This window comes from Paroedura picta, chromosome 4 (genome assembly GCF_049243985.1).
Source record: "Paroedura picta isolate Pp20150507F chromosome 4, Ppicta_v3.0, whole genome shotgun sequence".
NCBI lineage: Eukaryota > Metazoa > Chordata > Lepidosauria > Squamata > Gekkonidae > Paroedura > Paroedura picta.
Genome location: NC_135372.1, coordinates 141506793 through 141533205, shown reverse-complemented (window position 1 = coordinate 141533205; position 26413 = coordinate 141506793). Strand labels below are relative to the sequence as shown.

The 26413-nt window shown below is 47.0% G+C and overlaps 1 protein-coding gene across 2 annotated transcripts in view; it reads left to right on the top strand.

The window, feature by feature from the left end:
* Positions 1-94: 94 nt before the first annotated feature.
* The window catches only part of DNAJC5 (DnaJ heat shock protein family (Hsp40) member C5), a 60618-nt gene continuing 34299 nt past the window's right edge, over positions 95-26413 (top strand). The window contains exon 1 of one of the 2 annotated variants that reach the window (XM_077335930.1): positions 95-343. The gene's annotated coding sequence lies outside the window, so the exon portion shown is untranslated. Of the gene's footprint in view, positions 344-1922; positions 2111-26413 lie in introns of those variants that run through there. The other variant, XM_077335932.1, reaches the window with a different exon arrangement.

The following is a 26413-nucleotide window of genomic DNA, read 5'->3' as shown; positions in this document are numbered from 1 at the left end:
CCGGCCGGTCTGTCTCTCGCGCCCGCGCATGCCCGCTAAGCCGTCCGCCTGAGCCGGGCCGTGGCGGGAAGCGCGCACGCGCGAGGTCGCATCTTCGGCGGCGTGCCTGGAGAGCGCGCCGCCGCCGCCGCCTCCTCGTCTTCCGTGAGCGCGCACGCCGCCCCGGTCTGGGCTCGCTCCTCCGCCTGCCTCCTCCTCCTCCTCCTCGCCGCCGCCGCCGCCTGCCTCGCCGGCCCCCCGGCCGCCCCCTGCCCGTCCCCGCCGCCGCCGCTGCTGCTGCTGCCGCCAGTGTCGCCGGAGGCCGGGAGAGCGGCGCGGGACCCGCCCGGGGGGGCTTCGCCAGGTGAGGTGGGGGGGGAGGGGAGGCCCAGTCAGGCCCACGCGCCGGGGGGGGGGGCTGAGGGGAAGGGGAGACGGGGGAGGGGCGGGGAGGGGGCTCCCTTGAGGAGGAGGGGGGGTCTGGGAGGGGGGGAGGGGAGATTTGGGAAGGGGAGGGGCTGGGGCTTCATGGGGGGGAGACTGGGGGAGGGAGGGGCTGTGTTGGCCCAAGTCAAGGGGGGCTGAGGAGAAGTTGGGGGTGGGAGGGGGTGAAGGGGAGAGATGACGCAGTTGGGGGCAGGGGGAGATTTGGGGAGGGGCTGGGCTGGGGTTTCGTGGGAGGGGGAGGAGGCCGAGGGGTGGTGGGGTTGAGGTTCTGAATGGGGGGGAGGGGAGGGGCTGTGTCAGGGCTACACTGGGGGAGGAGGGGCTGCAGGGGAGATCTGGGGCAGGAAGGGGGTGGGGGAGGGGCTGTGTTGGGGTTCCAGCGCAGAGGGGAGGGCTGGGGGTGGGGCACGAAGGATGGTGTTGGGAGGAGATAGGAAGGCCAAGCTGGGTTGTGGAAAGGGAGGTAAGAAACCAATTGGGGGTGGTGGGAGGGGGGGGGTCAGCGGGGAAGGTTGGAGGGAGGGGCTGCGGGGATGCCGTGGGGCAAGGGATGCAGGGTGGCTGATGGTGGTGGAGCTTCAGCTGTGTTCGGCGCCAACGCTGTTGGAGACATTGGCCAAAAAAAAATGAGATTAAGTAATTGGGAGGAAAGTGATGCTGTGTGTGTGTGTTGGGGTGTGTGGGTGGGTGGATGGGCCTTTTATGCATCATCTGGAAATGGGGCAGAGTAATACGGCAGGCAGGACATTTCATGTGGCGGTGGTGGTTCTGGGAATCTTCTTCATAATTGTGGGTGGAGGGGAGAGAACATCTTCCTATCCCTTTACTGATGTGTGAGGTCTCTGTGTCCCCCCCCTCCCCCTAAGGTAATCACAGGGCCATCCTTAGCAGAATCACCTAAATCCATTGACTTCTTTGAAGGATACACTTCCCCCTTGGATTGCTAACTATGGATGCCTTGCGTTAAACATTCCCCAATGATTTAAATAACATGTTTATATTTAGGATGCTTGTGTGTGTGTGTGTGTGTGTGTGTGTGTGCTGTGATTCATTATGACAGGAAGGGAGAGAGTCGAGAGTTCTCCATAATTAATGACTCCTCTGAATATCAGGCACTTTTTACGATGGGATGTGTTAACCAGCAGCTTTGGGCTGGCTTTGGAGAGGGTTCTGTCTGGTGCCGAATGAAGAATGCTTTGATTCTTTTGCATGGCCCAGCGGTGCTTCCTCTGAATGTAGCCGCATAAAAAGCCAGCGATCCACTTAATTATCTCTTTTAAGCCCTATCAGTACCTTGCCATCATAGGGCACGCCGATGCCCACGACACAACTTATCGCTGGGGAATATTACGTTGCCGGTTGGCAGAGCCCTGCCTCCTCTTGAGGAGAAAGTGAAAGCCATCCGTACCAGATGCTGGCGCTGTGAGCCACGGAAGAGGCTTCGTAGCTCTGGCGTCTTCAACCGGCCGAGTATCTGCTTGCCGTTAATGCGCACGGCTGCCTTCTGGCTGTTGGGTCCCTCTGCGTTTTGCGTTCTGTGTCGAGCTGTGAGCCGTGCACTAGTGTGTGCTCAAGGGTAAAAGCCAAAGTCAGTCCGTCGTTGCTTCAACCAGCGCAGACAAATTCTGCCTTATCAGTTCCGAGCTGTTTCGGTGCTGCGTTTCTCTCCTTGGGCTCCGGAAAGGTGAGGAGACTGTTTTCTGCTGTGTGACACAGGCCTTGGTCCTCGAAGCAGAGCTTAAGCAGACAGAGCCAGGTTGGTTGTTTGGTGATGAGCAGAAGCAACCTTTTAGCCGCCGCATTAAAGAAATTAATCTGTGATGGGAGAGGATCAGAAAGGAGCCAAAGTCTGTTTTGCTGTAGGTAGAAATTGTTGCATCGCAAGGATTGTTCAAACCTTTCCAGTGTGGGATTTTGTGTAAAGGCCAGTTTGGCCATAAGGCCCACTTTTACATCTTTTCTTGATGACAGTCTTTAAAAAAACCCAGGAAATGTCGTTGTACGGCTGATATGGCCTTCTCCCCCTTTTCCTGTGAGGTCCAGGTGTGTTTTAGTCGTAGGGTCGTGGCCCATCACTTGAAAGGCCTGAAAGCGACTGAATGGTGTTGGCAAAGGATGAGTCATTTGTTTTACAGGTTCAAATTAACAAATTGTTTTAGCACGTTTTAATTGGCCCCCTTCCTCCTGGAAAGAGATAAACTTGAGAAGGGAACAGCTGGGCAGGAGGAAAGGTGTCAGTGATGATTATTTTAGTTAGTTATTACATTTGTATACCGCCCTCCCCTAAGCCTCAGGCTCCTGCAGCCTTGCTTGAAGTTCTCCAGGTTCCTCTCTATGCTCTTCTGGGTGGTGGGGAATTTCTGGGCCTTCAGTTCCCGTATTTTAAAACTCTGGCTCCTGTGCTTGGGGATGAGGTGGTTCAGTGGCAGAACAATCACTTGACTTGCAAAGCGTCCTATATTCAATCCTTAGCATCTCCAGTTAGAAGAATCTGGTAGCCATTAATGTGAAAGACCTCTACAAAAGATCCTGGAAAGCTTCTACGAGTAAGAGTAGGCAGTATTGATAGACTTTGATAAAGTAATTTTTGGTCTTTGGGGAACTGAGAGTGGAAATTTTTTTAACCTACTCTGGGATCGTTTCTGCACCTATTGTTCACAACAAGACAAGTTTGTAAATAGCTTCAGATAACACACAGGTAAGCTCTGAGCCTCTTGTGGTGCAGAGTGGTAAGGCAGCAGACATGCAGTCTGAAAGCTCTGCCCATGAGGCTGGGAGTTCAGTCCCAGCAGCTGGCTCAAGGTTGATTCAGCCTTCCATCCTTCCGAGGTCGGTAAAATGAGTACCCAGCTTGCTGGGGGTTAAACGGTAAGGACTGGGGAAGGCACTGGCAAACCACCCTGTATTGAGTCTGCCATGAAAACGCTGGAGGGCGTCACCCCAAGGGTCAGACATGACTCGGTGCTTGCACAGGGGATACCTTTACCTTTTTAAGCTGGTTGTAATGCCTATCAGCTGTACAATAAAGATGACCCTATCCGTTACTTAAATGCTTAAGGATTTTGGCCCCTTTCCACCACGACCTACCCGTTCATAAAAATTTCTAGGAGGAAATTTAAAGGCAAGGAGTCTCCTAAACATCATTTCCTTCCTATTCACTGGTCGTTTGGAAAATGTATCTCACAACAGCTTGGACTTCCTTTCTCCGTGTTGTTAGGATATCTGTGGATGAATGAAATTCTAGGAAAGAGGCCGTGCCAATTTCCTGCCTTTGTGGCTGCAAAAATTATTTCTGAAGTTTTCTGTGTTCTGTTATATTTAGCGTGATGAGCGTAAGCTAACCGCTCACACATGTGGTGTGCCAGCGCTGGAGAAAACAGGAGCTTGGTATTACTATTTGCACAAGGAGGATAAACTATCACAATATTGGGGTGCCGTCTTTGTGATTTTGCACTTGAGGTGGCCGTAGGAGTGGTCGCTACAGAGCAAGACTTCAAGGTGTGGCACGTGTGTGTGTGTACTTCCAGATTTAGTAGTCTAGAAATGCAGCATGGAAGGGCCCACCAAAAAGAACGGCTGGAAGGCGAGGTTACTTGGCCATTAACAGTATATTGCTGCTGTCGTTTGGTTAGTACCTGAACAAAAGCCAGAAGCTGTATCAGGGTTTTGCCTAATATGATTGCAGGTGCTCTCTGAACCATTTGCTTCCTCATAGCTGAGTTAAATCAGATGTGCAGCGTAGGAGTTCTGGTGGAAATTATCTGAAGGCAGATGAAAAGGTTACTGGGAATCTCTGCTTTTTGGGAATCACACGTCTCCGCCGTCTTCCTTTCAGTCCTACCACCCATCAGAGCCTTGCTCCTTGAGCATGAAAGTTGGTATAAAGCAGAAGGCATTGTGGGAAAATGCTGCAGCTGGTTCAAATTAGAGTTAAGCATGGTTAGAGCATCTAGAGAAGCCTTTCTCAACTTTTTAACTATTGAGAAACCCCCTGAAAGATGCTTCAGGCTTCAGGAAACCCCAGAAGTGGCATAATTTTGCAGAATAGGGTTGGGAAGCGTAGTTGTGTACAGGGCCACCCAGGGCCCCTCCCCTTCCCACCCACTCCAGGCCCATCAGGGGCCATTGGGGGGCAGGTCAGGTTGACATGGCCATTTATGGGCCTATTGCCTGCTAAATGTTTAACAAATTTAAAAAATATATTAAAAAATTAACTCCCATCTGTTCGGGAAACCCTTCCAGGGCCATCAAGAAACCGCGGTTGAGAAAGCCTGATCTAGATAAGTATTGAGCTGCTGTATACTGAGGGAGACCAGCACTCCATGAACACAAGAACCTGCTTTCCATAGAACCCGGCCATTGGTCCATGAAGACCCCCCACTCCACCCAAACCACCTCTCGTGGTTTGTCCATGAAGGCCAAACCGTGCCTCTCCAGATGCCCGTGGACTACAAATCCCATGAGCCCCTGCTGGCAGGGGCTCATGAGAATTGTAGTCCATGGACATCTGGAGAACCACAGTTTGGCCAGCCCTGCCCTGTGGAGTTGCTATAAAGTTATTTGCAACTTGATAGTACTTTCCACCCCCAATGAGTGGGAATGGTTTTAGCAATCCTCTCCCCTGCTGATCCTCCAAGTCCCTCTAGAAACCGTGAACTTGGGGACACATCTGCTGAAGAACCTCTAGCTCTTGTGTTATGTAGCTTCTTTAGCTATTATGGTTATGGTTAGCAAATTATTCCTAAATTTCAGCCAAATCCGTCACCCTTTCTTTCTTTTTTTCCCCTGACATCCTTTAAAATATTCGAAAGCTGTTGAACTCTTCTCCCTTCATCGTCTCTTCTGTAGAAATATCTCATTAAAATGCCCAGTCCCTTCACCCTTTCCTTGTATGTTTATCATGCGTGTACCTGTGTTTCATTTGCTGACCAGTTTTTCGCGGCCCTCGATGACCGGTGGCATCAAAGCCAGTGATGTTGGGTTTCTTGGAAAAAATCTTGACCTGGGATATTTGTTGGTGCTTCTAAGTCGCATGATTTGATTAGGTAAGCCGGTGTTTTCTCATATTTGATAAAACTGCGTTGAAAAGCTACCTTGTTTTGGTCGCAGCAAATACTTGGACTGAAATATTTGATCAGGAAAGGTGTTGTCTGTGTTTTTACATGCTCAAACGAATTCAGAGCTCTATGTAGGCATTATTTTTGAGGGAATAATGCTTGTCACCGTTGAAAGGCAGTGTAAAATGTCCTTCTTATTTGTGTATATCAGGGGTAGTCAAACTGCGGCCCTCCAGATGTCCATGGACTACAATTCCCATGCAGGGGCTCATGGGAATTGTAGTCCATGGACATCTGGAGGGCTGCAGTTTGACTACCCCTGGTGTATATAAGGAGAAAAAGGTATGGAGAATTGCTGATGCAGTAATGCTAACATAGCCACAGAACTGTGCATGGTAGGCCCCAGACATGGTTGTCTGTTTTCTACAGAATTCAAGACTCATCCATCGAGGTCCATTGGGCTTCTGTTTCTGTCTCCATAGCACCGTAGCATAATTTGTTAGCTCCTTCGAAGATTAAGGCACATTTGGTTCAGAACGGCATCCTCTTTTACAAAAGACTTACCAATGAGTCTTTGGGCAGGCACAAAATATCACACACATCTCCCCTCCCCGTGCCGTCCTGAGCAGAGTTGCAACCTTCTAACCCCGTAGACTTCAGCGGACATAGAAAGGTATAACTTCGTTCTGGACCGTGCTTTCCATTTTTGCTAGTTGTTCTCGTGGGGGATTCTTTGAGAAATAAAAATGAGTTCAGGAGTGCAACAATTTATTAATCCGTTCCTCTTTTTTTGGTCGCAATCCAGATTGTGATTAATGTTATTTAATGTTTTAATGGGATTTTATGGGTTACATCGTTTTATTGTTTTATTCTGTAAGCCGCCTGGAGGCGGGGTATAAATTTAAAAATAAATAAATAGTTCACATCAGAGTATGTTCTGCAAGAACCAGCCCTATACCAGAACGTTTTGTGGTTTCGTGATTTCCCCTTCCCCGAACCTAATTAGTGCTTCTTTTGGATGCCTTTTCATTTTAATATTTAAAGTACTCTTACCAAATTGTAATTGAAGGTGGTGGCCTATGAGATCAGATCTCTGATGGGAAGCTTATAAAAACTTTCTTAAGCTGTTCCTGTGCTCATCAACATACTTGCTCAGGACTTTGATTGCTTGTGAAATGCCATCTTGCCAGTTACAGTAATTTTTAATGTCTGTCTTGAAGCGTTTTTAGATAAAGCCATGAGAGCCATTGGTTGCTTGCTATATTACTGTATGACAAATATGCATTAAAGGATTAAATAATTAAAGGATAGAGTCAAATGGGTAGCCGTGTTGGTCTGAAGTAGCACAATAAAATCAGAGTCCAGTAGCACCTTTAAGACCAACAAAGATTTATTCAAGGTGTGAGCTTTCAAGTGCGAGTTGGTCTTAAAGGTGCTCCTGGACTCTGATTTTATTATGAATTAAAGGATCAGTTTGCAATTATTACCTGGTAGCTTTGTTTTAAAAACCTGCATATAATAGTTAGTCAAGTTTTGTTTTTATCACTCTGGATTTCTGATATGCTGTAAGGTCTAAGAGGACAAGTATGAACACATCCTTAGTATATTTAAACACAACTGAGTAATACTGGCGTTTTATTCTTGGATTCAGATCCTGAACCTTGTATGGCATAGTTTCATGCCACTGTAGATGTTAGCATAATGCCATGGGTTTTGACCTTCAATTTGTGCCTCACCCTAAACATTTATTTCTGGATATGGAATCTCATATTCATTCTGAAGAAAACGTGTGGACAAAGCTCCATGTGAAATGTTTACATTTTGGTCGTTTATTTATTGGGAAGGCATAATTTTAGGAATCATCCTGTGGCCTTACTATGACCATTTTCATGGTATGGATTTCTAGAATGCACAGTGCCAATTACAATGACCAAAGGGAATGAATGCCCTCCAAAATCAGGTCTTGCCTTGTTGGTCTTCCTCTTTTCCTGTGTAATTTGTAAGCTGGAGTTAGTTACTTGAAAGATTTGTACATAAAAGAGTACCTATATATTTCAGCTTTATATATGGTGTTTTGTAGCATGGAGATAATTTAATAACATTATCTCCCAAAATAAATACCTCCCCCCCCCAAAAATATTTTACCTCTTTTCCTGCTGCCTTCCACTTTGCTTAGCATTATTGTCTTTTCCAGTGATTCTTGTCTTCTTGTTATGACAGTACTATAGCCTTAACTCAGTCATTTTAGCTTCTCAGGAGAGTTCAGGCTTGATTTGATCTAGAGCCCACTTAATTTGTCTCATTGGTAGTCCACAGCATCTGTAAAATCTGCTCCAACACCACATTTCAAGTGAATCAACTTTCTGCCTGTTTCCCTTCTGAAGTGCATTAACAGGCTGTCTTGAGGCAGGCTCTTTTATGGTTGCTCTCCACACCCCTAGAGTAGCTTGGCTGGGGCAACGTGAGGGGGCAGGAGGCAGATTATTTGACCCTTTTCCTGCAGACGTTTTCTCTACTTTGAAAGGTGCCTTGTTTGCATCTCACACTAATCCAGGGTCCAGATGGGTTTTTGCAAGAGTCATCTTGTGTTTGGCGGGTGCAGTTGAAACATAGCAGCGCAGAGACGGAGGAAGGGATTGAGCCTTTCTCACTACTGCATGTTTTCTGTTTCATCCAGACCCAAAGAAGTAAAACTGGTCTCAACCAGGGCCAGGACTTTTTTTGGCTCTGGCTTTGGCTTTGGTGGAACGCTCTCTCTGATGAGACCAGGGCCCTCCAGGAGCTTAAACAGCTAGGGAGGGCCTGCAAGACAGAGTTGTTCCACCAGGACTGTGGCTGAGGCCAGGAAATAAGATCAGTCAGCTGCTGGCCTCCCTACTTATCTGGAAACTCCATTTGGAAATCCATCCCCCAAAACAGGAAAATCCCTTCAGCATGGTGACACCATTGGGACTAACATTTTAATTGTAGATAATCAGCTTTAAAACATTTTAAACCTAAATTATCTAATACTCGCAGAAAAGCCCGTTGTACCAAAATACAACAGACTCTGGGCTTCCCGTGCTGCCTTTCAATATTCCCTGCCAGCCTGCGAAAATAGTACTGAAAGGGACCGCAGGCCCCTTTGAATCATGGCATCCACATTGCAATTGTCCATTGTTTTAAGGTTCTTGACTGTTTCAGTGGTTGAGGCCAATCCGATGTTGGCCTCCCTACTTATCTGGAAACTCCATTTGGAAATCCTTTCAGCATGGTGACACCATTGGGACTAAAATTTTAATTTAAAAAAATTTAAAACATAAATTGTCTAATACAAGCAGCAGAAGTATGTTGTGGATCTCCCCTGCATTTAGACATAGTGTGTTTTCCTTAAATGTTTAGGAGGGTTAGCTGAGTTTTTCTGTAGTAAAGGTAAATGCAAGCACCGGGTCATGTCTGACCCTTGGGGTAACGCCCTCCAGCGTTTTCTTCGCAGACTCGATACGGGGTGGTTTGCCAGTGCCTTCCCCAGTCATTACCCTTTACCCCCCAGCAAGCTGGTTACTCATTTTACCAACCTCGGAAGGATGGAAGGCTGAGTCGACCTTGAGCCGGCTGCTGGGATTGAACTCCCAGCCTCATGGGCAGAGCTTTCAGACTGCATGTCTGCTACCTTACCACTCTGCGCCACAAGAGGCTCTATTTCTGTGGTAGCAACACACAAAAGAATTCCCGTGGCATTTAAAAGCGTCCATAAAGTTTATTCCAGCTAGAGATTTCGTGAGTCGCATTGCCCCTGGAGAAGTGTAGTGGTTAAGAGCAGCAGCTTGTAAGCCGTGGCATGCCAGGTTTGAGTCCCCTCTCCTCTGCAGTTTGGTGACCTTGGGCTAGTTACAGTCCTGATAGTACCGTTCTCACAGTGAAAAGTGGGATATAAAAACCAACTCTTCTTCTGTTATAGGGGTTTAGAGAGGAGAAAAAGTCCCAGGATATAATGCCAAGGCCTGTTAGTCAATATTATGCCTTAGATGCAGAGAGCAGATTCAAATGATGCCGGATTCGGCTTACGTGACATCCTTTTCAGGGCAAGAGGTACTAAACTGATTAAGCTCCATCAGAGAGAGAAGCGTCTCCGTCTCTCTAAAAACAATTTAATCGTATAGAAGTATAACGTAAATTATGGTAAAAGGGCGACTACGAACCCGGGAGTGAAAACACAGTTTGAAGGGGATATGCTAATGTAGCTTACAGTAAATATAAGTGCCCCAACGCAATCATGATTGAGGCAGCTTTATCTCTGCCTCGTCTGCAGGGTCTCGCTGGTATATAAGCATGCTCTGGGGAAAGGGTTTAACTTGGCTTCATTGTACATTTGGGATCTCAGCCAAGGTTAGGGCAACAGATCATTCTTTGTGCTAGCCGGGGCTAATTGTGTTGTGTGTCCTGGTCCACCATATTATCTGCAGCCGGGGGAAATCTGGAGCCTTTGTTCAGGAGCGTCGTGTCTCCACATGCTCGTAAACAGTTCCAAGATTTGATTTGGCCTTCATGCCAATAAGGTAGTTGTGATGGGCCTCAAAGGCGACAAACCTTGCCTGCCCATTGGTTGCATTTGGCAGCAAGATGCTTGTTCTTCTTTTTTTTAAGCCAGACATTTCCGAACACTCTGCCTGCGCTTATAATAATGCTGAGACAACAGACAGGGCTGACACGGAATGTCCGGCATCCCATAACAGCTCCGTTGCTTCCTTTTTCTTAATGCTGGAATTTTGCTGGTAGCAGGTGGTGCGATCGGGTTATTCCCTCATTTGATTCCTTTAATAGTCTCATTCTTGCTGGGAATGCTGGTGATCGGAGGAGAATCCTTGCTCTCGTTCAAGGGCGAAATATGTACTGCAATGTTCTTGGGGGAGAGGCGTGGGTGATAGGCAGGAACTGTTAGCCATGCCATAGAGTAGAGATAAAGCTGTCCACTTAAACCCTGAACTTAATCCACTCCAAAATATGTTTGCGCTATCTTAAGAATCATCTGTCCACATGAACTGCCAAGGGCGGTTTTACCCTTAAAAGCTGGACTTTTGTTCTGGCTAACAAGATTTTCTTCTAAAATTTATCCTTATTATTTATTTATTCCACTTGTATGCCGCTGTTCCCAATCCAGCTGGCCTGCAGCGGCTTACAAGTATAAAAATACAAGAAAACATTATTATAACCTTAAAAATCCACTCCCACTGCAGGCCCAAGCCAAGCCAACAACAAATGTCATATGCACCAGGAAGGTGCAACAGGCAGGCCTTGGCACTAGAGGAGAGGCCAGATCTTCCTTAACCCGGCCTCAACCAAACGCCTGGCAGAAAAACTCTGATGGATGGATGGATGGGTGGCTGGATGGTGCAGAATACAGGTGGGAAATATAGCTGTGGACACACCCACCCGGGGCCCCTCCTCAACCCCTCTAGGCCCATCATTGGCCATTTGGGGAGTGGGGGGAGGTTGACATGACCATATGTGGTCATATCACCCGATAAATGTTTCACTAATTATTAAATAAAAATAATTACCACCCATTTGGGAAACGCTTCCAGGCTGTTAAGGCCCCCCAGGATTTTACGAAACGCTGGTTGAGAAAGTTTGACTAGGCCTATACACTTAAGAAGGCGATGTTTTCATATTTCTCACTGCTCCTCTAAGAATTTTGCACTCTTTGATCTACACATCAAATGGCAATTTTGGCATCCTCAATGGATTCAAATGTTCTTTGAGTTTGTGGAACAAAAAGAAGTCTAAAGGGGCAAGATCAGGGCTGTAGGGTGAATGGGATAAGGTTGCCCAATGAATTTCTCGTAGGACAATCCTTGTGACCCTCAAAGAAAGAGCAGGTGATTTGGAGGGGGAAAAATCCTTGTGGCAACTTTCTCACCAACAGTTTTCTTAAAACTTTTTCATAATAAGAAGTAACTTCTTCTTTTGTTTGGAATAAATCCTTGTTTGGAATAAACCTTGTGGTAATACTTTTTGACTTACTCTCATATCGGGAAGCAGAATGATATCAGATGCGTCATCGGCCTCCTAATGTCATTCAGCCCCTGAAATCACTCCATTTCCCAATATACAGGACAGATGAACTTGCATTCTAACTGTATCTGAAGAGGAAAGCAGTGACTCACTCAGGCTAAACATTCTGGTAATTACCTTCAAGGCCATACGCGGTCAGGGTCCAGTGTACCTGAGGGACCGCCTCCCTGCCTATGCCCCTCAAAGAGCTTTACACTCTGCCGCCACCAACCAGCTAATGATCCCTGGCCCTAAAGAAGCCCGCCTGGCCTCAACCAAGGCCAGAGCCTTATTGGTCCTGGCCCCCACCTGGTGGAACGAGCTCCCGGAGGAGATCAGGGCCCGGACGGAGCTTAAACAGTTCCGCAGGGCCTCCAAAAGGGAGCTCTTCCACCAGGTATTTGGTTGAGACCAGGCATAACCAACAACATAGACATGGCCCTGTTCCCTCCTGCCTAAAAAATCCACCCATGTGTTCTGCTCTGTTCGTATTGTTATAGTTTGCACCTGTTAGTTTAATGTTCATATTATTTACGTTGTATGAAAATCGTTATGGAACTAAGTTCTATGTATTGTTTCTGCGTTTTACGTGAACCGCCCTGAACTCAGGGGAGGGCAGTATATAAATTGCTTTATAAATTGCTGATCCTGCATTAAGCAGGGGGTTGGACTAGATGGCCTGCATGGCCCCTTCCATGGCCCTTCTATGATTCTATAAATATAAATAAAATAAACAAAAGCTCATCCCCTGCCACCAGTTTAGTTTGTCTTTAAGGTGCTCCTGGACTCTGCGTCTTTTCTACTGCTATAGACAATCTAGTCTGGCTACCCATCTTGACCTATTCACTGCCTCATGCCCTCTAGCAGTGAAAGAAGTTTTAGAATCATGGAATGATAGAGCTGGAAGGGACCTCATGGGTCATCTAGCCCAACCCCCTGCACCATGCAGGACAGTCAGGACCCTCTCACTCCTCCACTGTCACCTGCCATCCCCTTGAGCCTTCACAGAATCAGCCTCTCCGTCAGATGACTCTCCAGCCATCCAAATTCCAAAAATGAAGAACCCACCACCTCCCGAGGAAGCCTGTTCCACCGAGGAACCGCTCTTACTATCAGGAACGTCTTCCGGATGTTTAGATGGAATTTCTTTTAGCTCTTTCCTGTGCCCACTCGCTCTTTTCTATGTGGTTGAAAACAACAAGCAGAACTCCATAAACTTGCTTGCAGTGGGAATGAGGCCAGGATACCCAGAAATGTAAATTATTTCCTCTGCCCTGGGAGCAGGTTATGTGTGTTCAATAGTTCATGGCCTGAATAGGGCTGTTTGCTTGGGGGGAGGGGGGGAATGTGTCTCCTAGAAAAAAGGAATGAGAGAAAGACGAAGGAACCCGGAATATCCCAGTTAGGATCCTGAGTCCATGCAGGGACCTTATTCCAGCTGCAGTCTGAAATTTTGTCTCAAAATGTTGTATCTAGCCCACGCAAAATTCAGTGGCAACAAAGCTGTGTCCAAGCTAGCTATGACATAAGACTTAAGGCAGTTTAAGCCATAAACACTTCTAAGAAATGCTTTGTAGACATGCTGTAGTACATTAATTGCTTTCGTTTTGCAGAGGAAGCAGTGCTGCGGTAGTAGCAGCAGCACCCGGAGGCAGGTCCCTGCCTTTTGCTCCATATATTTGGAGAGGGATTTGCGTAGCTCTGCGTAGCTCTCCTGTAGAGATTCGAACCCCTTTCTTCTCCTCCTCTCTCCTTCCTGCACCATTGTTCTTTGCAGACTCTTTGGTGGCCTTTCTTCGGCTGACCTTTCTGCTCACCTCGCCACTTTTCCTGGTTTGCATTCATCGCAAAGATCCTAAACTCTTTCTGTACCTTCCGTCTTTTGCTCATGAAGGCAGTCACAGGCTTTTCCTTCCAACCACTCTCAAGCCTTTCCTCGTTTTTGGAGTTCTCGTTTTGCCTTTCACAGAACCCCCCCAGAGCTCCGAAAGCATTTCTGGGAAGCAGTCCCTGGAAAGGTGGGAAAAAAAAAATAAGAGGAACAATTACCTGGAGCTGCTTGAGGGTGATGCGGCTGAACCGGGAACTTTTCTGGGTGTGTGTGCTGTTAAGGCTGATGAATATATGATTATTTTTTTTAATTTTATATTTCAACTTTTGTACCACCGCTCTCAAGAGCCTCTTGTGGCGCAGAGTGGTAAGGCAGCCATCTGAAAGCTTTGCCCATGAGGCTGGGAGTTCGATCCCAGCAGCCGGCTCAAGGTTGACTCAGCCTTCCATCCTTCCGAGGTTGGTAAAATGAGTACCCAGCTTGCTGGGGGGTAAACGGTAATGACTGGGGAAGGCACTGGCAAACCACCCCGTATTGAGTCTGCCATGAAAACGCTAGAGGGCGTCACCCCAAGGGTCAGACATGACTCGGTGCTTGCACAGGGGATACCTTTACCTTTACCTTTACCTTTTCCACCGCTCTCAGAGACTTGCGACGGTTTACAATAAAAGGATAAAACAACCCGTCCCATAAAAACCCCAATACATTAAAAGATGGCTATTCATAGAGTTAATTCCCCATCTCCCCTCCCCTGTCCAGCTGCAGTCAAGAGCTCTTTCATTAGGAGTGAAGGTCCTGATTGTGCATGGAGATCTTTCTGATGCTTGGCCAACTGCTGCAAGGTCCCAATGGAAAGAAGCAGAGGCCCTCATGATCCATCTCCGTGCAGTTCAACGGGTTTTGTACAGGGGATTTCTGGAACCACTTAGAGCAGGGATTCCCCCCCCCCCCGTTGTCCCATAGTGCCCCCCAACTCCTTCCTGGATACCTGGCCACGTGTCTCTAGAAAATGTGTGGGGGCAGGTGAACTACTTCTCAATTCCTGAGAGGCCTACAGACTCAAAAAAGTTGAGGACCCCTGACCCAGAGCTTTCCAACAAGACGGGTGACATTCCCATTTCTCCCTGAGGCCTGTTGTCACAGTCTCCAAGGGATAACAACAACAACTTTTTTATAGCTTGCCCTTCCCAGTTGGATGAAGCAAATGCTGTTCTGCTCAGTTAACTTCAGGCTCCTGTAATGGCAGACCCATTGGCCAATTTCTCCTAGTTGTGTTTCAAGAGTTTCATTTGCTCCTTCCTTCTTCATTCCTCCCACACCTTCCATTCACGTTGCCTTTAATAATTTTGCAATTAGTGTGGTTAGATTACTGTTTTTATTTCAGCAGGAGACCTTCCTTCCTCTCTCCTTGGGCTTGTGGTAAAGCAGGTCATATCTAAAAGACCAAGCTGGCTGGATAACAGCAAGGGTGGACTGACCTGGCCCTTAACATAACCTGATGGATCTTTGCTCTGGAGGGCCAATAGTCACCAGGTTTAAGCTGAACCGTAGTGGTCCTTCTGGCCTGTTTTAATGTACGAATCCAACCCTGGGAAAAGGCTCCACGGCTAATAGGCTTGAGGGAGGAATTAAAAACTCTGCCTGTTGCCAAAACATTGTATCACACCTGTTCTTAGGTACCATCTCTCCAGGTTCTGGGATGCACTTGAGGAAACAGAAATTTGTAGCTAAGTTCTGACTTTGTTCAGATCAAACATAGGATCATGTTGGCCGCTTAAGGGTCCAGAGATTTGGTGGAAGAAAAAAGAAAGGAGCTTCCTTTTGTCCCTGCTTCAGAACTCTGGGCCCCAAGAAGCACAGTACTGAAATGAAATAGCATCCAAATTTTGGTGTTGGTAGTTAAGAGCAGCTGATTCTAATGTAGGTAGTTAAGAGCAGCTGATTCTAATGTAGGTAGTTAAGAGCAGCTGATTCTAATCTGGCGAGCCAGTTTGATTCCCTGCTCCTCCTCCACATGCAGCCAGCTGGGTGACCTTGGGCTCACCACAGTCCTGATAGTGCTGTTCTCACAGAGTAGTCCTGTCAGGGCTCCCTCAGCCCCACTTACCTCACAGGGTAAGCCACTTTGAGACTCCTTCGGGTAGAGAAAAGCGGCATCTAAGAACCAACTCTTCTTCTTCTTCAGTAATATCAGGGCTCTCTCAGCCCCACCTCCCTCACAGGGTGTCTGTTGTGGGGAGACGAAAGGGGAAGGTGACCTGAATCTGCTTTGAGACTCCTTCAGGTAGTGAAAAGCAGGGTATAAAAACCAACTCTTCCTTTAATTCTGCTGCATCAACTGCTCCCAACTCCCCTGGTGATATCTGAGAAACGGCATCTCCTCAGGGGTCCGTTGAGCATGAAAACATTCTTCCCATTGTTATAACGCCCATCCTAATGTTGTAGAAAGGCAGTGTAGTCTTCCAGCACAGTAACTTGCCTTTTTTCAAAATTATCTAAAGTATATATCCTTCTCCCCCACCCCAGGTTGAGCAGTAATTCGGAGCTGGCCTTGTACCTCCATAAGAATGCAGAGGTCTGTAAAGAAAATTAGCTTTTTATCCATCATGGGCTCTCCTGATAAGAGCAGTCTCCAAAGATTGACGGCGACCTTATGCTAGGAGAAGCTTAAAGAGCCCTTGCCTATGAAGGCCAAAGGACCATGGCTTGGTGGTGGAGCGTCTGCTTGGCATGCAGAAGATCTCAGGTTCAGTCCCTGGCATCTCCAGTTAGGGATCAGGAAGCAGGTGATGGGAAAGACCTCTGCCTGAATCCATGGAGAGCTGTTGCCAGTCAGAGTAGATAGTATTGACGTTGATGGATCAGTGGCTTGACTCAGCATGGCAGTTTGATATATCTTCAGCCGTGGTCAAGCGCTACTGATGGCTGTGCACTTTGAAGAGTTGTCTTTCAGAATTTCCTTCGGTGATCTCAGCCACACACCCCTGTGGTCACCCAGCTTCACAGCAGCCACGAAGAATAAAGGCAGGATTCCTTACTACAAGGAGTATTCTTCAAGCAGTGGTGTCTATAGTCACATGGGTAGCTAGATGCAACTGAGGAGGCACGGTGTTTGCCTCAACCCCTTGGAGCATGTGCAGAGAGGCCAGTCCCCTTGGCCTATGGCTCGAGGGGCATGAATACGAACTCTGTGACTGCTGGCTAAAGCTTTGTTACAGGAGTTGTACCAAATCACACAACTGCTGGGCTAACCAATGCAAGCTTTGTTGCCTGTGAAGGTCGTGTCCCTCCTGCTGGTGTGTTTCCTTGAAAAGATTTGTTGACTTTTGCCAAGAACTTGTTACTGGATGCAGAATCTTCAACTAAGCACACAGCACAAATTGCTAGGCGGGACAATGTTGATATTGTATGAGTGACTAGAATCTTTGTAGTGTGTTAAATACACAGACAGAGAAAGGGTGCTCAGAGTTTTCCAACGGTTTATTTATTTATTATTTTATTTATTTAGATTTTTATACCGCCCTTCCCTATGGCTCTGGGCGGTTTACATGAAACATTTTGGAACATTTACATAGAAAACTATCAATATCAATATAACAATAACATACCAACTAGAACAATTAGAACAGTATTTCAACAATAACTTTGACACTCCCTTGGTAGGTTCGACTTCTAAGTCTGGGGAGGGGGACTTGTAGATCTTATAGAATCACAGAATCATAGAATCATAGAGTTGGAAGGGGCCATGCAGGCCATCTGGTCCAACCCCCTGCTCAACGCAGGATCAGCCCAAAGCATCCAAGAAAAGTGTGTATCCAACCTTTGCTTGAAGACTGCCAGTAATGGGTCAGTCAGCCTCAGCAAATGCCTGGTGGAAGAGGCCCTGCGGAATTGCAGGCCCTGCGGAATTGTGGAAGTTTTTTTGTGCGTTGTGATTTTAATCAGACATTCTTGTTTAAGAATATAACTGCCTTTCTGGGTCAAAGATAACATGCTCTTCCAACTAATTCATTTGGGGAGGTAAGAATCCCAGCTGGTGGTTCCTCAGCAACTGGGCAGTGATCCATTTTATATCCAACTGAGATGCCTGGGAGTTCAGAGACAAAGTGTAAAATGTTCTCCATTTTCACGGCCCATGGTGTTGGCCAGTGCATCTTCAAAAAGCCACTGGGTGGCTGGTGAAAAACGTGGTGTTGAAGGAGAGTTTCAGGGATTTGTTTATTTATTTAAATATTGTCACCAGTTTCAACCGGTTTCGACAGCTGGCAGTTTCAACAATATTGGTAATATTTGCATAACAACCCGTTTTCCTGCGCCTTATGCTTTCAACATTGAGTAAGCATTTCCTGCCTGGTGTGTGCTTTTTGCTTAATTATTGCAATGCTTGCAACAGCATTTCTCCAGTGCTTAAAATATTATGCTATTTTATGGGTTTTTGATAATGGCAGTGTTTCTAGTGTGATGTATGCGTGCATAATCAGTTTGGGCTTTTGCCCAGAATATCGGATCTCTTGGAATTGTCAGCATATTCCCCTCCCTCTCCTCAAACAGCCTACCCAATTGCATGTCATAACTTCTAATTTCAGCGGTTCTGTTTATCTGCCCAGCACAGGATGGTATTCAGTGCTGCAGGTTGTTGTGATAGCTGCGAACGTATTGCTAACTTTGGCAACGTATCGCTAACGTATCACTAATGCATTGCTAACTTTGGCAACAGGGAAAGAAATGTCTGCATAGAATCATAGAGAATCATAGAGTTGGAAGGGGCCACACAGGCCATCTAGTCCAACCCCCTGCTCAACGCAGGATCAGCCCAAAGCATCCTAAAGCATCCAAGAAAAGTGTGTATCCAACCTTTGCTTGAAGACTGCCAGTGAGGGGGAGCTCACCACCTCCTTAGGCAGCCTATTCCACTGCTGAACTACTCTGACTGTGAAAATTTTTTTCCTGATATCTAGCCTATATCATTGTACTCGAAGTGTAAACCCATTACTGCATAAGGCAGTGAACCGCAGTGGCCATTCCCTGCAGGTTTAGTTTGGTATTTGGTGATCAGAATCGCCAAATACCGGGGGAATAAAGCAGGGGATGACCTGCATGTGAACCTAGTTGGGAGATCTCTGCCATTCTCGTTGGAAAGTAGAAATCCAGCCAGTCGGACTCGTTGGCTCTTGCGTCTGGCACAGAGAGGCAATTCTAACAGGACTCCCATTGTTGTGGCTTCTTCAGTGTGACTTTTCTGTGCATGTTCCCACATAGCGGCCAGATTTCTCTATTCATTTCCCTCGGTCCGTCTCGCATGTCAGCAGTTTCTTTTCTACAAGCACCATCTGATGGAAGCTACTAAACGGCAGTCCAGCTCCCGCACCCCCACTTTCAAAGCAGATTACATTTGCATAAGGAGAACTTAACAAGGTTTCCCCATAAAGGGCATCAAAACATGCCGTTGTAGCTTCACTGGTGAACTTTGATATAGTATTCTTGGTGTTGAGCTGCTGTGGATCTGTTCAATTTTTAATGCTTATCCTCCGATTTTCTGAACTATTCAGGAGTCATGGTTGATGATAACAATTTTACAGGCTTCGTTCTAAAGTGAATTTTTAATGGATTGCTGTGTCCTATGACTAAGATGACAGTCTGAGCTACGACACCAGTTCTCTGGTAGTGTGAAGTAGTCTTAACCAGTTCCATCCTTCAGATATTTATTTAATTTATATACCACTGGTAGCTTTCTGATATAGCCTATCAGAGGACATTGTCCATGGGGGGGGGGGTGTCCAGTGGAGGCCCATTTGATGTTAGGATCACTGATATTGCCACGCTGTCAGCATAGAATCATAGAGTTAGAATCATAGAATGATAGAGTTGGAAGGGGCCATACAGGCCATCTAGTCCAACCCTCTGCTCAACGCAGGATCAGCCCTAAGCATCCTAAAGCATCCAAGAAAAGTGTGTATCCAACCTTTGCTTGAAGACTGCCAGTGAGGGGGAGCTCACCACCTCCTTAGGCAGCCTGTTCCACTGCTGGAAGGGTCATCTAGTGCAACCCCCTGCAGAATGCAGGAAATTCACAACTACCTGCCCACCTGCAGTGATCCCAGTTCCATGTCCAGATGATGCCCCCCCCCCAAAAAAAAAAAACCCAGAATCTCTGGCCAGTCTGGTCCGGAGGAAATTTCCCTCCTGACCCCTTCCTCCTGACCCCTGTAAGGGAGGTGGGGTTGAGAGAGCCCTGAGATTACTGGAGAAGAAGAGTTGGTTCTTATATGCCGCTTTTCTCTACCCGAAGAAGTCTCAAAGCAGCTTCCAATCTCCTTCCCTTTCCTCTCCCCACAACAGACACCCTGTGAGGGAGGTGAGGCTGAGAGAGTGCTGATATTCCTGCTCTGTCAGAACAGCTTTATCAGTGCTGTGCTGAGCCCAAGGCCACCCAGCTGGCTGCACGTGGGGGAGCGTGGAATCAATCCTGGCTCGCTAGATTAGAAGTCTGCACTCCTAACCACTATACCAAGCTGCCAGAAGTCTAGGATCTGGTGGAGACACACACAAGGAAGAAGAGAAGGTTTTTATACCCCGCTTTTCTCTATCTTAAGGTGGCTTACCTTTTCCTCCGCACATCAGGCACCTTGTAGGTGGGGCTGAAAGAGTTCCGAGAGAGACAGTAACTGGCCCACAGTCCCCTGGCAGGCTTCTCATGGAGGAGTGGGGAATCCGACTTTTTCATTTGAAGTTGAGAGACAGGGTGCTGTCGTGGTTAATCTAGGGAGCCAGGTTTGATTCCCCGCGCCTCCACATGCAACCAACTGGGTGGCCTTGGGCTAGTCACAGTCCTGATACTGTTCCGATTGGTCCTGTCAGAGATCTCTCAGCCCTGCCAACCTGACAGGGTGTCTGTTGTGAGGAGAGGAAGGGAAGGCACTTTGAGACTCCTTCAGGCAGTGAAAAACGGGGTATAAAAGCCAATTCTATTTCTTCTACTGAGGGCTCCCATTTTTGCACTATAAGGAGAAAGGCTGCTTTAGGATGACACAGAACTCCTTGTTGCATCTTAGAGAAGAAGACTTCGATGGCGTCTCTTCCGGAATGCGACATTGCGGCTTTTGGAAGTGGCTATAGCTGACTTTCGCTCTTTAACTGTATGGCGTGTGTTTCTTCGCAGTGCCTCCACCCTTTGCCTGGGGAACGTATCCACTCCCAGATAGTCAACAAACAAGAGCTGACTCTTTTGAGTCATTTTCACAGGGCGTTTTGGCCTGAGGGCTGTACTTGAAGTGTGTGGTGTGTGTGCATTTGTGTATGAGAGAGACCCACTCCTCCCACACACCCAATCAGACATTCGGTTTATCAAGGTCAGTGTCGTGTGTCCTGATTGGCCGTAGCACTCCAGAGTTCCATGCAAAGGTGTTCAACACCACCTGCGATCTGGCCCTCTCAACTGGGGACGTCTGGGATGGAACCTAGCAAAGGGGGCTCTCGTTTACCTCTTTATCTGGTCATCATTTGTAGCCAAGACCGCAGAGGGTGAAGCTTGAGGAGAAGATTGTAGCTGATGGGCTAGATGCTGTGGGCAAAGGTGGTTCTGCTGGTCCCCGGTCCTTACAGCTTATATGTGTACATTGGACAGATCCTTCTCCTGGATGCTTTAGGCTGATCCTGCACTGAGCAGGGGGTGGACTAGATAGCTTGTAGGGTCCCTGTGATTCTATCATTCTGTGATGATTGTATTGTAGCCCCACCTTATGGAATGACCTACTTGGCAAGGTTAGAAAAACTTCTGTTGTCCCAGCTTAACTCAGACTATGCCAGTCTTTCTCAACTTTTTTACCATTGAGAAACCCCTGAAACATCCTTCAGGCTTCAAGAAAGCCCAGAAGTTTCGGGGGTTTCTTGAAGCCTGAATTGTCCAGAATATGGTTGGGAAGCTTCACTGTGTACACGGTCATATCCAATAAATGTTTAACAAATGTGTTATATATTTATATGTTAGTGTGAGTGGGCTTTGTAAAAGCCTGCCTTAGATGAATAAAATATTTTTATCGAGAAGAGAAACAAACTTGGTATCAAAAGGGAAGCGAGAGAGGGAGAGAGAGAGAGAGATCTAACTGACTGTCTAACTATGTTTCATCTTCCATTTGTTCTGTTCTGGAGGAAGTGTGCTCAGTAGAAACATAGAATCCTAGAATCCTAGAGTGGGAATGGGTCCTACAGGCCACCTAGAAAGGTCATTGGGCTATGCTCTAACAACAATTCAGAAAGATTCTTTGAAGAAGGGAAATGGGTCGCGATATTATCCCGTTAAGTTATTTCTGCATCGTTTGACAAGTTATATTCATACTTATGCTTTGTTTCAGTCTTGTGTAGGATTTCTGCTTGGTGTTTGATTTCTGCTCCCCCAGTCCTGTTACATTGCTTGACTCATATTGACTTGCAATGTGTACTCTGCCCCTGAGTCTCCATGAGAAAGAAGGACTATAAATAATGTTTAAAAAGCTTGAACAGTTGCTTAGATGGACGATCTGGGGGGAAGGCTGTCTGCTTCCGCATCAAGTTCACGGTTTTGGTTTTAACATTTAAGGCTATACATCAGGGGTAGTCAAACTGCGACCCTCCAGATGTCCATGGACTACAATTCGCTGGCAGGGGCTCCTGGGAATTGTAGTCCATGGACATCTGGAGGGCCGCAGTTTGACTACCCCTACTATACACGGCCAGGGTCCTACCTATCTGAGGGACCGCTTGTCTACTTATGCCCCCCCGCAGGGCTCTCTGTTCTGCGGGTAGGAATCTGTGCTTGTCCCAGGCCTCTGGGAAATCGACCTGGCCTCAACCAGGCATTTGGTTGAGGTTGGGCGGGGCAGGGGGGGGTTGACCGGAGTTTCGATCAGGGGTCCCACCCTAGCTGAGCATCCCGGGACTATAATTATAACAGAGCCGAGTTACATTCTGGTTGGATTCAGTAGAGTTGGGTTTGGGCAGATTGTTTTCCGCCATCTTATGGGACGCTGTGTGGACTGCTCTGCTGTTTTAATGGGGTTTTACAGGATATTGTTTATGGTTTTTGTTAACTACAACAATATAGGCTAGATATCAGGAAATATCAGCAGGGGGTTGGACTTGATGGCCTGTATGGCCCCTTCCAACTCTATGATTCTGTGGCTACAACAGACCCATACATCATGGCAGAAACCTTGGGTTCTGACACTTTGAAAAGAAAAAGATTTTTTTGTACCCCACTTTTTACTCCTTGGGGGAGAGCTCTGTGCTTGAGTGTGGGCACCGGCTGGTGCACCGCTGCTAGCCCCTCCCCTCCCCTCCGAGGCGCTGGCCGCCTTGGCCTGTGGTGCTTGCCAAGGTGGCGGAAGTGCTCCGGAACACACAACCCTACCAGAGACCCCCCAGGTAATTTATCGTGCTCTTTCTGGACATTTGGTTGACTGGTAAATGTGAGTTTTCTGATTAAGTGTAGCATAGGTTACTGTGTTTCATCCATAAGAGTTTTAGAAATCTATTCAGCTTTAGTGAAAAGCACCAAAATGAGAACATGATGGAATTTTCTGCCTGTTTGTTGCTGTGACACCTTCAACCTTGTGAAGAAAAGCCCAGCCTTCACTTAAGCTAGCATCTCCAGGAGATTTAAAGTACCGCATAAATGCTAAATAGCATTTAAAATTATTTAAACACCGGCTTTTAACTTAATAGGAACACATTTATACAGAGGAATAAGTCTACGCCACACAGTTTATCAATGCTAAATAGTATTTAATATTAAACACAAACTCTTTAATAAGTCTTACGTGCCGGAGAGACCGTGCCACACATTTAATCAGCGGTTGCCATACGGCTATAACTTCTGATTGCTACACAGCCTGAATTTACTTCTACGTTACTTACTGAAGGCCGCTAAAGGCTTGCACACTTCTTAGAAAATATCCAATTGAACTGAATGGCCCAGGTTCTGAATTCTGTGGATGACTGGTAGCAAACGACATGGGGGAAGTTTGGAGCAATTATAATTTTCTCATGGATTCTAACATCTCTTCCTTGTAGCTGCTACTTCAAAATATTTATTTATTTGATTTCTGTACCCCCCTCCCAGTGAGCCGGCTCAAGAAGTTGTACCACATTATGTATAAAATGCAATAGTTAAGATAAAACGAAATTTAAATTTAAAATTGGATAGTTCTAGTTGGTGGCTTTGTTGATCTACAGAAAAACCCTGGGGTTTTGCAAAACCTTGGTTGAGAAAGGCGGTGGGTTGCAGAGGTATACTGCGGAATGTCTTCGGCTTGATCAGGGGGGATGCTTGAAATTTGCATCTGTGAACAACAGTATTTTTGGCAAAAGAAGTGGCTTGTGAGTTGTGATATACTAACTTACTACTTTACGTAGAGAGTGAATAAAATGTGCAATTCGCTGCCAGAGGATGTAGTGATGGCCACAGCAACAAACAGCTTTAAAAGGGGATAAGACAGATTCATGGAGGACAAGTCTATCAGTAGCGACTAGCCATGGTGAGGGAAACCTCTACATTCAGAGACAGTCAACATCTGAATCCCAGAGTCAGGAGGCAACTTCAGGGTAAGGTCTCTCTGCCCTGTTGTTGGCCCTCCAGAGAAACTGGTTGGCCACTGGGTCAGACAGGATGCTGGACTAGATGGACCACTGGTCTGATCCAACAGGGTTCTTCTGATGTTCTTATGAAGGCCTCGGCCTCTCTGCATTATGTTGGCCCTCCAGAGGAACTGGTTGGCCCCTGGGTGAAACAGAAGGCTGGACTGGATGGACCCCTGGTCTGACCCAGCAGGGCTCTCCTGATGTCCTTAGGAAGGCCTCTGCCTCTCTGCCCTGTTGCTGGCCCTCCAGAGGAACTGGCTGGCCCCTGTGTGAGACAGGAGGCTGGACTGGATGGACCCCTGGTCTGACCCAGCAGGGCTCTCCTGATGTCCTTAGGAAGGCCTCGGCCTCTCTGCCCTGTTGCTGGCCCTCCAGAGGAACTGGCTGGCCCCTGTGTGAGACGGGAGGCTGGACTAGATGGACCCTCCCTGGTCTGACCCAGCAGGGCCCTTCTGATGTTCTTAGGAAGGCCTCGGCCTCCCTGCCCTGTTGTTGGCCTTCCAGAGGGTCTGTTTGGCCACTGTGTGAGACAGGATGCTGGACTAGATGGATCCCACTGGTCTGATCCAACAGGACTCTTCTGATGCTCCTAATTTAAACACTCAGTTTTAGCTGCAGTTGTGTAATCTGCTTGAGAAATAGCGCAAAGTCCCCTTGTTTTGAAATTGATTGGAATCCTAAACAAGTTTACTTGGAGGCAGATTTCAATGAAATCACTTGGTAGACACCACCCAAAAGGATAAAAGGCCAGGAGGTTTTTGACTCTTTGCTCCTTGAACCTCCAACCAGATCAGAAACCACTTAAGAAAGTCTCTGTTCTGAAATTAGTTTGCTGTATAGCTTGGTTGGGAGAGTGTGGTGTTGTGTGAATGTAACAGATCGGAACATGCAGAATTAGTTGCATAGACGTTTGGATGGGGCCCAATTGGCCTTGTTCCCAAGTAAATGGAGTCCTTGCTTTCGTAGCTGTGAATGGATCTTAAAAAAGTATCATGCTCAATTTGGTATTAGAGTTACCCTCAGGGGATGCCAAACTGTGGCTCTCCAGATGTCCACAGACTACAATAACAATGAGCCCCTGCCCACAGGGATGCTGACAGGGGATCATGGTTATTGTAGTCTATGGACATCTGGAAAGCCATATTTCGGCCACCCCTGGCCCCAAATCTTAACTGTCCTGACCTGGGTGGCCACGGCTAGCTCAATCTCATTAGATCAGATGGGTGCCAGTGTGGTAGAGTGGTTGAGTGTTGGACCACTATCCGGAAGTCCCAGGTTCAAATCCCCGCTCTGCTGTGGATGCTTGTTGGATACTTTAGGCCAGCCACATTCTTTCAATCTAGCCTACCTTACAAGGTTGTTGTGAGGATAAAATGGAGGAGAGGAGAATGAGGAGGAGGGGAGGAAGGCTGGGTATGAATAAATAAGGTTTGGGAAGCTAAGCGGGATTAGGTCTGGTTAGTATTTGGATGTGAGACCACCAGGGAAGTCCAGGATAATGCGTAGAAGCAAATGATGGCAAACCATCCTTGCTCATCTCTTGCCTTCAAAACCCCTGGGTGCAACTTGATGGCGCTTTGCACCATCGTCTTGCTACAGACGCACGTCCCTGAACGAGAAAGAACCCCCTGAAAGTTGATGCTTCAAAATCACCCATCCCTGCAATATTGTCAAAGTTTCCTTTTTGTTGTAATAAAAATAAGGTCAGGCACAGCAAAACGACTGGAAACTTGCTGCTGGCCAAGGGTCGTCACCATTAGCAACCTGAGCCTCCTGTGCCTTCGCCGTTGTGGGAAGAGTGGCCATTAATGGTAAGTCAAGTAAGGAGGGACCTCCAGAAGCCTTCTAGAAAGGGAAAAATGCAATTGCACAGTGTGTTTTGCGCATTAGAACGACGGAAGGGTCCCTGTCTCGAGTCGTGGAATGGCTTGAAAATATCTTTTGTAGAACAGGACGTGATCTCAAAGCTTTACATTGGAATTAAAAAAAAAAACCTTTGTGTTCTGCTTGTGGAAAAATTCATCTGTTTTGTGTAACATGCAGGCATGGACACGGCATTTGAATCAAACAAAGAGCCAGTGTGGTATAGTGGTTAAAAGAAACGGGCCCTGGACTCTATTCCGCCACCACAGCTGCATAACCTCACAGGATTTCTGTTTATTTGATTTCTTTTAGATTTTTATACCGCCCTTCCACATGGCTCTGGGCGGTTTACATATAACATAGAGCAGGGGTAATCAAACTGCGGCCCTCCAGATGTCCATGGACTACAATTCCCAGGAGCCCCTGCCAGCATTCTGGGAATTGTAGTCCATGGACATCTGGAGGGCCGCAGTTTGACTACCCCTGACATAGAGTAATCATATAGAACCTTGCAGCAAATATAGCAATCATAGCATAACATGTCAATCAGAACAATGTTTAAACAGGAACATTGACACAATTTGGGGTT